The sequence below is a fragment of the Bufo gargarizans genome, chromosome 1 (assembly GCF_014858855.1).
Source record: "Bufo gargarizans isolate SCDJY-AF-19 chromosome 1, ASM1485885v1, whole genome shotgun sequence".
NCBI lineage: Eukaryota > Metazoa > Chordata > Amphibia > Anura > Bufonidae > Bufo > Bufo gargarizans.
Window position 1 is genome coordinate 174,006,601 of NC_058080.1, and position 13,341 is coordinate 174,019,941.

The window sequence follows — 13,341 nt, forward strand, 5'->3', positions numbered from 1 at the left end:
TCATAACATGCCCATGTTCTCTGCTGCTATGTCCAGGGCACGTTTTGAGGCCATCCTGCGTTTCATGCACTTTAGCGACAACACCACCTCCCGTCCCAGAGGCCACCCAGATTTTGACCGGCTCCACAAAATTCGGCCCCTCATAGACCACTTCAACCAGAAATTTGCAGATTTGTATACCCCTGACCAAAACATCTGCGTAGACGAGTCCTTTATACATTTTACCAGGCGCCTTGGCTTCAAACAATACATCCCAAGCAAGCGCGCCCGGTATGGGGTCAAATTGTATAAGCTCTGTGAAAGGGCCACAGGCTATACCCACAAATTTCGGATCTATGAGGGAAAAGATCAGACCCTGGAGCCGGTCGGTTGCCCTGACTACCTGGGGAGCAGTGGGAAGACAGTCTGGGACTTGGTGTCCCCCTTATTTGGCAAGGGGTACCATCTTTATGTGGACAATTTCTACACAAGTGTGGCCCTCTTCAGGCATTTGTTTCTAGAACAGATTGGCTGCTGTGGCACCGCGCGAACCAGTCGCGCGGGCATCCCCCAACGGCTCGTTACCACCCGTCTTGCAAGGGGGGAGAGGGCTGCCTTGTGTAACGAAGAACTGCTCGCGGTGAAATGGAGAGACAAGCGTGACATTTACATGCTCTCCTCCATTCACGCAGACACGACAATACAAATTGAGCGAGCAACCCGTGTCATTGAAAAGCCCCTCTCAGTCCACGACTATAACCTTCACATGGGAGGGGTGCACTTCAATGACCAGATGTTGTCTCCGTATTTCGTTTCCCGACGCACCAGACGCTGGTATAAGAAGGTGTCTGTATATTTGATTCAATTGGCTCTGTATAATAGTTTTGTTCTCTACAGTAAGGCTGGGAGAACAGGATCCTTCCTCAAATTTCAGGAAGAGATCATCGAGAACCTCCTGTACCCCTATGTCGTTCCTTGTACCTCAACCAAACCGTCACCCCGAAAAAGATGTCGTGTCTGTAGCAGGAGTGGAATAAGGCATGACACCCGCTATTTCTGTCCTGACTGCCCTGACCATCCTACCCTATGCTTTGGAGAGTGTTTCCGGAAGTATCACACACAGGTACACAGCATAGGGATTGCATCTCAGAGGACAGGCACACAGGGCTATTAGGGCCCATTTACACACAGAGCTGCTGCAAACCTCTCCTTTCACCTGGGATAAAGTGCATAATGTACTTCGCCACATCTTTGGGCGATTTGCGCTTTGCACATTGTCCCATGGGGAAGGAGACGTTTGTCCTATAAAGGTAAAAAAAAAAAAAAACACCAGTAAGCAAAAAAGTTAAAGTTCAGTTTCAAAAGTTAAAAAAAGTTTATATGTTCAGTTCTAAAGTTATTATAAAGTTAATAAAATTTATTGCGTTGCGGCCTGGTTTTTTCTTTTCTTTTTTGTTTTGTTTTTTTTACCTTCCAGGTGGACCAACCGATCGACTAGCTGCAGCACTGATGTGCATTCTGACAGAAGCACTGCGATGCTGTCAGATTACACACAAGTTGGTGTATGCAGCGCTGCAAGACGAGATTTCTCCTCTGCAGTAAAAGATACGTTTGCCGAGGCATATGAGCTGAGGAGGTGGCGGTGTTCATATGCTTTGGCAAACACTTTGTATATAAAAATTCCCGCCAATGATTTATTCATCCACATCGATTGATGTGAATGGAGAAATCTGGTTTGCCAGGGCATACGAGCTAAGTGGGTATGGATGTTGGGCGGAGCTCCTATGTCCTGGCAGACGCCTTTCCCCTCCTTTTTCTTTTGGGCAGAGATTTTTTCATCCACATTGATCGATGCGAATGAAGAAATCTATGCCGTTCATTTTTTTCTTTTAGCCCAGAGGCTGAACGGAAAAAAAAAATATCAAATTACCTGTATGCTCAATATAAGGAGAATAGCAGAAATTCCTTATGCTGGCCATACATGTAATGATTGTGGAGACCCTCAAATGCCAGGGCAGTACAAACACCCCACAAATGACCCCATTTTGGAAAGAAGACACCCCAAGGTATTTGCTGAGGGGCATATTGAGTCCATGAAAGATTGTAATTTTTGTCCCAAGTTAGCAGAAAGTGAGACTTTGTGAGAAAAAAAATAATAAAATCAATTTCCGCTAACTTATGCCCCCAAAAAAAATGTCAATGAACTTGCCAGGCCCCTCATTGAATACCTTGGGGTGTCTTCTTTCCAAAGTGGGTGATGCATGTGGGGTATTTATACTGCCCTGGCTTTTTAGGGGCCCTAAAGTGTGAGAAGAAGTCTGGGATCCAAATGTCTAAAAATGCCCTCCTAAAAGGAATTTGGGCACCTTTGCGCATCTAGGCTGCAAAAACGTGTCACACATGTGGTATCGCCGTACTCAGGAGAAGTTGGGGAATGTGTTTTGGGGTGTCATTTTACATATACCTATGCTGGGTGAGAGAAATATCTTGGCAAAAGACAACTTTTCCAATTTTTTGTATACAAAGTTGGCATTTGACCAAGATATTTCTCTCACCCAGCATGGGTATATGTAAAATGACACCCCAAAACACATTCCCCAACTTCTCCTGAGTACGGCGATACCAGATGTGTGACACTTTTTTGCAGCCTAGGTGGGCAAAGGGACCCACATTCCAAAGTGCACCTTTCGGATTTCACCGGTCATTTTTTACAGATTTTGATTGCAAACTACTTCTCACGCATCTGGGCCCCTAAAATGCCAGGGCAGTATAACTACCCCACAAGTGACCCCATTTTGGAAAGAAGACACCCCAAGGTATTTTGTGATGAGCATAGTGAGTTCATGGAAGATTGTAATTTTTGTCCCAAGTTAGCTGAAAGTGAGACTTTGTGAGAGAAAAAAAAAAAATAATCAATTTCCGCTAACTTATGCCCCCCAAAAAAAATGTCAATGAACTTGCCAGGCCCCTCATTGAATACCTTGGGGTGTCTTCTTTCCAAAGTGGGGTGACATGTGGGGTATTTATACTGCCCTGGCTTTTTAGGGGCCCTAAAGCGTGAGAAGAAGTCTGGGATCCAGATGTCTAAAAATGCCCTCCTAAAAGGAATTTGGGCACCTTTGCGCATCTAGGCTGCAAAAAAGTGTCACACATGTGGTATCGCCGTACTCAGGAGAAGTTAGGGAATGTGTTTTGGGGTGTCATTTTACATATACCCATGCTGGGTGAGATAAATATCTTGGTCAAATGTCAACTTTGTATAAAAAAATGGGAAAAGTTGTCTTTAGCCAAGATATTTCTCTCACCCAGCATGGGTATATGTAAAATAACACCCCAAAACACATTCCCCAACTTCTCCTGAGTACGGCGATACCAGATGTGTGACACTTTATTGCAGCCTAGGTGGGCAAAGGGACCCACATTCCAAAGTGCACCTTTCGGATTTCACCGGTCATTTTTTACAGATTTTGATTGCAAACTACTTCTCACGCATATGGGCCCCTAAAATTCCAGGGCAGTATAACTACCCCACAAGTGACCTCATTTTGGAAAGAAGACACCCCAAGGTATTCCGTGAGGGGCATGGCGAGTTCCTAGAATTTTTTATTTTTTGTCGCAAGTTAGTGGAATATGACACTTTGTAAGGAAAAAATAATAATCATCATTTTCCGCTAACTTGTGACAAAAAATAAAAAATTCTAGGAACTCGCTATGCCCCTCACGGAATACCTTGGGGTGTCTTCTTTCCAAAATGGGGTCACTTGTGGGGTAGTTATACTGCCCTGGCATTTTAGGGGCCCATATGTGTGAGAAGTAGTTTGCAATCAAAATGTGTTAAAAATGGCCTGTGAAATCCGAAAGGTGCTCTTTGGAATGTGTGCCCCTTTGCCCACCTTGGCTGCAAAAAAGTGTCACACATGTGGTATCGCCGTACTCAGGAGAAGTTGGGGAATGTGTTTTGGGGTGTCATTTTACATATACCCATGCTGGGTGAGAGAAATATCTTGGCAAAAGACAACTTTTCCAATTTTTTGTATACAAAGTTGGCATTTGACCAAGATATTTCTCTCACCCAGCATGGGTATATGTAAAATGAGACCCCAAAACACATTCCCCAACTTCTCCTGAATACGGCGATACCAGATGTGTGACACTTTTTTGCAGCCTAGGTGGGCAAAGGGACCCACATTCCAAAGTGCACCTTTCGGATTTCACCGGTCAGTTTTTTACAGATTTTGATTGCAAACTACTTCTCACGCATATGGGCCCCTAAAATGCCAGGGCAGTATAACTACCCCACAAGTGACCCCATTTTGGAAAGAAGACACCCCAAGGTATTTTGTGATGGGCATAGTGAGTTCATGGAAGTTTTTATTTTTTGTCACAAGTTAGTGGAATATGAGACTTCGTAAGAAAAAAAAAATCATTTTCCGCTAACTTGTGACAAAAAATAAAAAGTTCTATGAACTCACTTTGCCCATCAGCGAATACCTTAGGGTGTCTACTTTCTGAAATGGGGTCATTTGTGGGGGTTTTCTACTGTCTGGGCATTGTAGAACCTCAGGAAACATGACAGGTGCTCAGAAAGTCAGAGCTGCTTCAAAAAGCGGAAATTCACATTTTTGTACCATAGTTTGTAAACGCTATAACTTTTACCCAAACCTTTTTTTTTTTGCCCAAATATTTTTTTATTTTTATCAAAGACATGTAGAACAATAAATTTAGCGAAAAATTTATATATGGATGAGGTAAAATTCATTTGGGTGGTAAGTTGCATGACCGAGCAATAAACGGTGAAAGTAGTGTAGTGCAGAAGTGTAAAAAGTGGCCTGGTCATTAAGGGGGTTTTAGCTAGGGGGGGTTGAAGTGGTTAAAGTACATACTATTAAGAAGTAATTTTTTTATTTCCTTCCCCAATTGTAATAAATTCCATGAAACACCTTGAGAGGTGTAGTTTTTAAAATGGGGCTTTTAGGGGGTGTTTCTTATATTTTGTCAAGGCCTCTGCAAGCTACAGTTGTGACTGAAAAAAAATCCCCCAAAAAATGGGGGCCCCAAAATCCACAAGGTACTCCTTCAATTTTGAGGCAGGTAGTTGAGTTAAGTATCTCTTTAGGGCCCCGTATGGGATATTTCTAAAAACTGCAGAATCAGCGTAAGGCCTCATGCACATGACCGTTGTTTGGGTCCGCCTCGGCGGCTCGGATGCGGACCCATTCACTTCAATGGGGCCGCAAAAGATGCGGGCAGCACTCCGTGTGCTCTCCGCATCCGTGGCTCCGTTCCGCAGCCCCGTTAAAAAAAAATATAACATGTCCTATTCTTGTCTGCGCTTTGCGGACAAGAATATGCATTTATATTGCCGGCGCCTGTTCCGTTCCGCAAATTGAGGAAGGCAACGCGGGCGGCTTCCGATTTTTGCGGACCGCAAAAAACGGCACGATCGTGTGCATGAGGTCTAATACATTTGGAGTATTCTATTTTATCACCTGTTGTGTTCCAAAAAATGAAAAGGACATGTTCTATTTTTGGACGGACCCTGTTCACTGTCCAGTAAAAGAACGGCCATGTGACTAGCCACATAGACTTTCATTGGTGCTAAAAATGACCATGTGACAGCTGTTACTTAAACAGCCGTCACTTGGCCATTATTCTCTGTCATGTGCATGAGGCTTATCACTGACTGTGTTATGTGGACAGAAGACAGAGGAGCTTTGCTAAGAATACTCATTTTTCCCGGTCTGCGCATGTGCAGACTGGAAGGACAGATCCGTCCTTCGGTTGTTTTTTAATGCCAGATCCGGCACTAATGCAAGTCAATGAGAATTTATGCCGGATCCGGCATTCTGGCGACTGATCAGGCATTTTGGACGGACATAATACCACAGCATGCTGCGGTATTATGTCTGGCCAAAACGCCTGACAGTGACTGAACGGAAGGCATACTGATGCAAACTGAACGGATTACTCTCCATTCAGAATGCATTGGGATATTCCTGATCAGTTCTTTTCCAGCATAGAGCCCTTTTGACCAAACTCTATGCCGGAAAAGAATAACGCTAGTGTGAAAGTACCCTTAGGCTCAAAATTGGACACTTTAGAGCTATTTTTCTAATAGAAGTGTACAATTTCAGTAATCAAAATATATTTTTTGTGGGACGGAACAGCTGGCCTCTTATAGAACAGTACTATCCTTGTCCGTAATTCGGAGAATAATAGGACATTCTATTTTTTTCCGGAATCGAAATACGGAAACGGAATGCACACAGAGTACCTTCCATTTTTTTTTGTGGTCCCATTAAAATGAATGGTTCCGTATACGGTCTGCAAAACAGAATGAAAATACGTTTGTGGGCAAGAGTCCTAAGGCCTCTTTCACACGAGCGAGTTTTCCGCGCGGGTGCAATGCGTGAGGTGAACGTATTGCATCTGCACTAAATCCGGACCCATTTATTTCTATGGGGCTGTGTACATGAGTGGTGATTTTCACGCATCACTTGTGCGTTGAGTGAAAATTGCAGCATGCTCTATTTTGTGCGTTTTTCACGCAACGCAGGCCCCATAGAAGTGAATGGGGCTGCGTGAAAATCGCAAGCATCTGCAAGCAAGTGCGGATGCGGTGCGATTTTTACGCACAGTTGCTAGGAGACAATCTGGATGGGGACCCAATCATTATTATTTTCCCTTATAACTTGGTTATAAGGGAAAATAATAGCATTCTTAATACAGAATGCTTAGTACAATAGGGCCGGAGGGGTTAAAAATAAAATAAAAAATAATTTAACTCACCTTAATCCACCTGTTCGCGCAGCCCGGCTTCTCTTATGCCTTCATCTGTGAGGAAAAGGACCTGTGGTGACGTCAATGCACTCATCACATGGTTCGTCACATGATCCATCACCATTGATGGACCATGTGATGAGCGGAGCAACGTCATCAAAGGTCCTATTCCTACTGCACAGCAAAGATGAAGACAGAAGAGATGCCGGCTGCGCGAACAAGTGGATTAAGGTGAGTTAAATTATTTTTTATTTTTCTTTAACCTCTCTAGCCCTATTTTACTATGCATTCTGTATTAAGAATGCTAATATTTTCCCTTATAACCATGTTATAAGGGAAAATAATACAATCTACACAACACCTAACCCAAACTTCTGTGAAGAAGTCTGGGTTCGGGTCTGGGTACCCGCAACTCAACCGCATCTTTTCCCGCAACGCTAGTGTGAAACCAGCCTAAATGTCATTTTGAATAATTTGAGGGGTGCTGTTTTACAGAGGGGGTGATTTATGGAGGTTTCTAATATACAGCCATCTCAATGCCACTTCAGAACTGAATTGGTCCCTAAAACAATAGGATTTGTACATTTTCTTGAAGCCTTTTAACCTCACCAAAAATAAAAGCACTATTGAACAATGATGCCAACATAAAAAAGATATATGGTAAATAAATATTAATTATTAAATATTTTGTGAGCTATGACTATCAGTCAGACCATATTCACTCGTCAGTGTTCGGTCAGTGATTTCCATCAGTGATTGTGAGCCAAAACCAGGTACGGATGTAAACACAGAACAGGTGCAGATCTTTCCCTTAGGCCCCATTTTCTTTACAGAAAAAAAATAGAACATGCCCTATTCTTGTCTTCAATTGCAGACAAGAACAGGCATATTCTATTAGTGCCGGCGGTGTGCGGTCTGCAAAATGCGGAACGCACATTGCCGTGTCCGTGTTTTGTGGATCCGCGGATCTGCAAAACACACTACAAATGTGTGAATGGAGCCTTAGGCTACATGCATATGACCGTATGCGTTTTTCGGTCCGTAAATTGCGGATCTGCAAAAAAAAAACGGATGACGTTCCATATGGCATCCGTTTTTTGGCGGATCCTTTTTTTTTTGCGGATCCATTGTAATAATTCCTATCCTTGTCCGCAAACTAGGAAAAAATAGGACATGCACAATTTTTTTTGCGGGGCAGATGAACAGACATACTGATACGGACACGGTGTGCTGGGTCCGCATCCTATCCGCAAAAAAAACGGACACGGAAACAAACAACGTTCGTGTGCATGTAGCCTTATACCTTATGTCTGTGGAGGCTCCAATCACTGATGGAAATCACTGGCATGTGAATTAGGCCTCATGCACATGGCCGTTGTTTTGGTCCGCATCCGAGCTGCAGTTTGCTCTCCGCATCCGTGGCTTTGTTCCGTAGCCCCGCAAAAAAAAATATACCTTGTTCTATTCTTGTCTGCGCTTTGTGGACAAGTATAGGCAGTTATATTAAAGGCTGTCTGTGCTGTTCCGCAAATTGCGGAACGCGCACGGACGCCATCTGTGTGATTCGTGGACCGCAGAACACACAACAATCGTGTGCATTAGGCCTAAAACATAAAAAGCGGAGAAATTCAAATTTGGAAAATTGCTGAGCCTCTAGGTGTAATGGTAACACCCCCGTTGCTCCTAGAGGCTCTTTTGCATATATGAAACGCGGGCACATATGAACATGGGACCAACACAGATGTCTTCAGCTGCCGAGCTCACATGTAACAGGTCAGCCAGTGCCATAGGTACAGATCTGCTGACAGATTTATGCTATATCTACAGTAACGGATTGGATGGGGAGTGGGAATCCCGTGCCTGCCCCTACTGTAAAGACGCACTAACAATCACAACTTCTACATGCTTCCTGCCCTCTGATAATCCTCCTTAGAGATTTCAAAGTACAAGATTCAATTCATAAATTCATGAGATGGGAATGAGAAGAGAGATTGTCCAAATGGAACAATAGTAACAGTGTTGTAAGTGAAGCAAATCAGGAACGTGGTGATTCTTACTCCCAAAGCAGATTAAAGTGCTGGGAATGTACAATAGAAATAAGAATGGACAATCCTTTACAATTGTAAGTAAGCGGAACACATGATCTGCTGAACCAGTGACTGCACCGTAATCTAACATACCAGGGGTTTAGAATCCGTCTCTGAATAACGTGTATGTTTTATGTTATTAAATGTGAAAAAGAAGCAAGTTGCACTGGGTTCGCATCTGCAGTGCATTTACCGTTTTTCTGTAACAGCGTAGGAACAAAAAAAAACAGAAGCATCGGATCTGGCATATAATGGACACCAATGAGGCTCCACAGACTCCAGTGACTATAATGTGGTCCGTCAGGTTTTCATTAAGGTACCCCCCATTCAGCTGGACAAAATAGCACTACCTGCAGTGGCATTTGTCCTCCTTTTTTGCCGAAATCTGCAGTAGAGGTTCCGTTAGGAGTGTGAATCTAGCCTGAAAGGGGTTTCTGCATGATGCAAATTATATTTAAAACCCTCAGAATGATGTAATAAAAGTTCATGCATCACAGCTGCTGTTTCCCAGTCCTCCACTGGTTTTTACTCACTATTGCCTCTCGACACTCGTGAAAGGAAGGTCACTGCTCTAGCTAGTGATTTGTATTGCCAAGACTGCCCCTTTGACCATATTAAGGCTACTTTCACACCAGCGTTTTTGCTGGATCCGGCAGGGTTCAGCAAAAACACTTCCGTTACTGATAATACAAACATCTGCATCCGTTATAAACAGATCCGGTTGTATTATCTGTAACATGGCCAAGACGGATCCGTCATGAACTCCATTGAAAGTCAATGGGGGACGGATCTATTTTTTATTGTGTCAGAGAAAACGGATCCGTCCCCATTGACTTGCATTGTGAGTCATGATGGATCTGTCTTCCTCCACATCCCATGACGGAAAGAAAACCGCAGTTTGAGAACGCAACCAAACGGAACGGAATGCATTTTGGAGCATTCCGTTCTGTTCAGTTTAGTTTTGTCCCCACTGACAGTGATTGGAGACAAAACGGAAGCGTTTTTTTTCCGGTATTGATCACCTATGACGGATCTCAATACCGGAAAACTAAAATGCTAGTGTGAAAGTAGCCTAAGGAAGGTCACTGCTCTGGCTAGTGATTTGTATCGCCCCTTTGACCATATTAAGGCTACATTCACACAAATGTATTTTGTTTCCGTGTCCGTTCCTTTTTTTTTGCGGATTGAATGAGGACCTATTAATTTCAATGGGTCCTAAAAAAAGGCGGACAGCATAACGTGTGCTGTCCGCAACCGTATGTCCGTTCCGTAGCCCCGCAAAAAATATAGAGCACATTCTATTTGTTGTTACAATGGATCCGCAAAAAAAAAAACGGATGCCAAAAGAACATCATCCGTATTTTTTGCTGATCTGTGTTTTGTGGACCGCAGAACACACACGGCCGTGTGAATGTAGCCTAAAACACAGTAGTATGCTTTGACCTACTTGATATTATTATTATTATTTATTATTAAAGCGCCATTCATTCCATAGCGCTGTACATATGATAAGGGGTGCACATACATAATACAGACAATTGCACTAATCATAAACAAAGTGAGTTACAAACTGGTACAGAAGGAGAGAGGGCCCTGCCCGTGAGGGCTTACAATCTACATATATATCTATATACACTGAATGGCCACCTGTCCTTTCACAATTACAACTTTCCTATTTGGAAATTGGACTTATGAACCTGGAGCGCAGCATAAACTGACAGTTTTCTATGGATCAGTTTCAGTGTGAATCCACATCAGAATGGGCAAATTAAGCGAGCCAAGTGACTTCTAACGAGACATGATCATCGCCAATGCCTCTGTGCAGCCACGCTGCTCTATACAGAAAGGTATGTACCATTGTGTGTGAAAAGAATCCTTTTTTATGTATGTCAGGTCATTGTGGAATGCATTAAACGAAGAGTGTGAATAGACCCTGACAGAGACAGATGCAGGAGGAATACACAGCATTGAGACAACTGAGTATGTGATTTCTCTGCCTGGTAGGAGTGATGTATAAACCCTCTGAATGTCTCTGTAGGAAATTGGAGAAATGCAAAGATACTGTAGAGGTCCTTTTAGGGTACTGTACTTTTAGGGCTTATGCACACGAACATGTCGTGCTTTGCAGTCCGCAAATTGTGGATCCGCAAAACATGGATGTCGCCCGTGTGCATTCAGCAATTTGCGTAAAAGAACAGGTAGTCCTATAGAAATGCCTATTCTTGTCTGCGGGTGAGATTACGGCGCTCTGGCTTTGTGACGTCGGGAGCAAGGAGGAGATTCGGAGTATGCGGGGCGGTGCTGGGCTCCGGAAACGTTAGTAGCCTAATTTACATATATATATATATAAAATCGTTTTTTTTTTACACAATAAAAGCACAGAGAGCTATGGTGACTGGATATTGCGGATGTGCTAGCGGTGATCTAGCAGCCCATGTCCTCAGCTCTATACACAAAATACAGGTGATAGGTTCCCTTTAACAGTAGAGCCTGCAGGTGAGCACAGGTCAGATTGCGGAATCGGCTGCACGATGGAATGGTAAGGAGTGGTAAAACAATCTTCTTTTCACCTGTTGCCCGAAAGCTAGAATATAGTCAAAGCCCTAAGGTACCCCTTTAATGTCTCACTAGTTTTAAGGCTGCCCTACACAGCATTCTGCATGGGATCCACTCTAATTGCTGGGGTGCACCTGAACTTGCATGTCCGCACATATACATGGGCATCCTGGAAAGTACAGATGTGGCTGGCATTTAGCGGTGAGCCACACTGGACTGCATTGTGTTATAAGTCTTATAAGTAGTTATCTCACTAAATTTCCAGCTACATTACATTACTCAGCTCATTAATATAACAAGTGGCTACTCAAAATGTCGAATGCTTCCAATTATTAACCTTTGATGACCCTTGTAATAGGGAAATTGCACAATAATGGCTCAGTTAAAGGGTTTCTACCACTTAGGTGTCACATATTTGGCTGTCAGACACTAGCGATCCGCTAGTGTCTGCTCTGGCCAACCATCCTAATATAATTGCTTTTGGGGCGGTGGTTTGGCTAAAAAAATTACTTTTATTAATATGCTAATGAGCCTCTAGGTGCTATGGGGGCGTCATTAGCACCTAGAGGCTCCGTCTACCTTTAGAAACTGCCGCCCCCAGCGCGTCCCTCCAGCCCGCCCATCTCCTCCTGAATGCGATCCTCCTTGTGAGCGCCTGTATTCGGCGCATGCGCAGTAAATGTCTGACAGCTTCCCTGCTCAGACATCTCCACTGCGCCTGTTCCTCGGAGCACTATGGCGTCATCGCGCAGGCGCAGTGGAGATGTCTGAGCAAGGAAGCGGTCAGACATTCACTGCGCATGCGCAGAATACATACGAGGATCGCATTCAGGAGGAGATGGGCAGGCTGGAGGGACGCGCTCGGCGGCGGCAGTTTCTGAAGGTAGACGGAGCCTCTAGGTGCTAATGACGCCCCCATAGCACCTAGAGGCTCATTAGCATATTAATAAAAGTAGTTTTTTTAGCCAAACCACCGCCCCAAAAGCAATTATATTAGGATGGTTGGCCAGAGCAGACACTAGCGGATCGCTAGTGTCTGACAGCCAAATATGTGACACCTAAGTGGTAGAAACCCTTTAAGGGTTTAAGCATAAGAGACCAGTATGTATGCATTGAAGTCAATCCACTGTGTGCTCGCCATTATTAGCCTCCAGATAGGAGTCTTGAAAACAAGTGTTTAAGGAGTGTTTTTTCCTGGGATTAAACATTTGCATAATGGATTAGCACTGAACAATTGGACACTAATGGATCAGTTTCTTTCTAGGTCTTTTCGGATTCACTCGGTGAAAGAGTTTATTTGCAATTGCAGCTTGCCATTTGTTTTGGTTTTAGACAAAAACTCAGTTTGTGGCCAATTTAGATGCTAATTGTTTTGTAAAGTAGAAGCATTTAATTGCACTCTATATGTCTGCCTATCCAGGAGGACTGTATGTGAATTGGTTTAGTGATCTAAATGAAAATTGATGACCTTCTGATGGTAGTTGTATTTTTACAGGTGTCACCTCACTAGAGGTCTGCCACTGATACATTTAGTACGTATACTGTAGGACAAAACTATAGCAAAATTAGGAGTACCTCTACAAAGTCTATATATTTAGCTACTTTTTTTCGTGTTTTATCCCCATCTGACATACTGTTACTACTGTACCACTATCTTGATTGAATTGCTAGTTAGAATTTACATAGGGTCCATTCAGTATTGCTCAACTTCTGTTCTCTCTTTCATCTGCCTGAATGCCATAGATCTGCCACAGTTTGGGCATGCAAAAGGTTAAGCCTAGTTCTTTTGTATGCAGGGCTGGAAATGAGAATGATGAGGCTGAATCGGTTCTGGAGCCCAGTATCTTTCTTGGTGGCCATATTAGTAAAGAAGCATGGCTTGTGTTGCAGTAAGGTAAATGTGTTGAAGGTCAGCACCCATACATACTATTCTTCCATG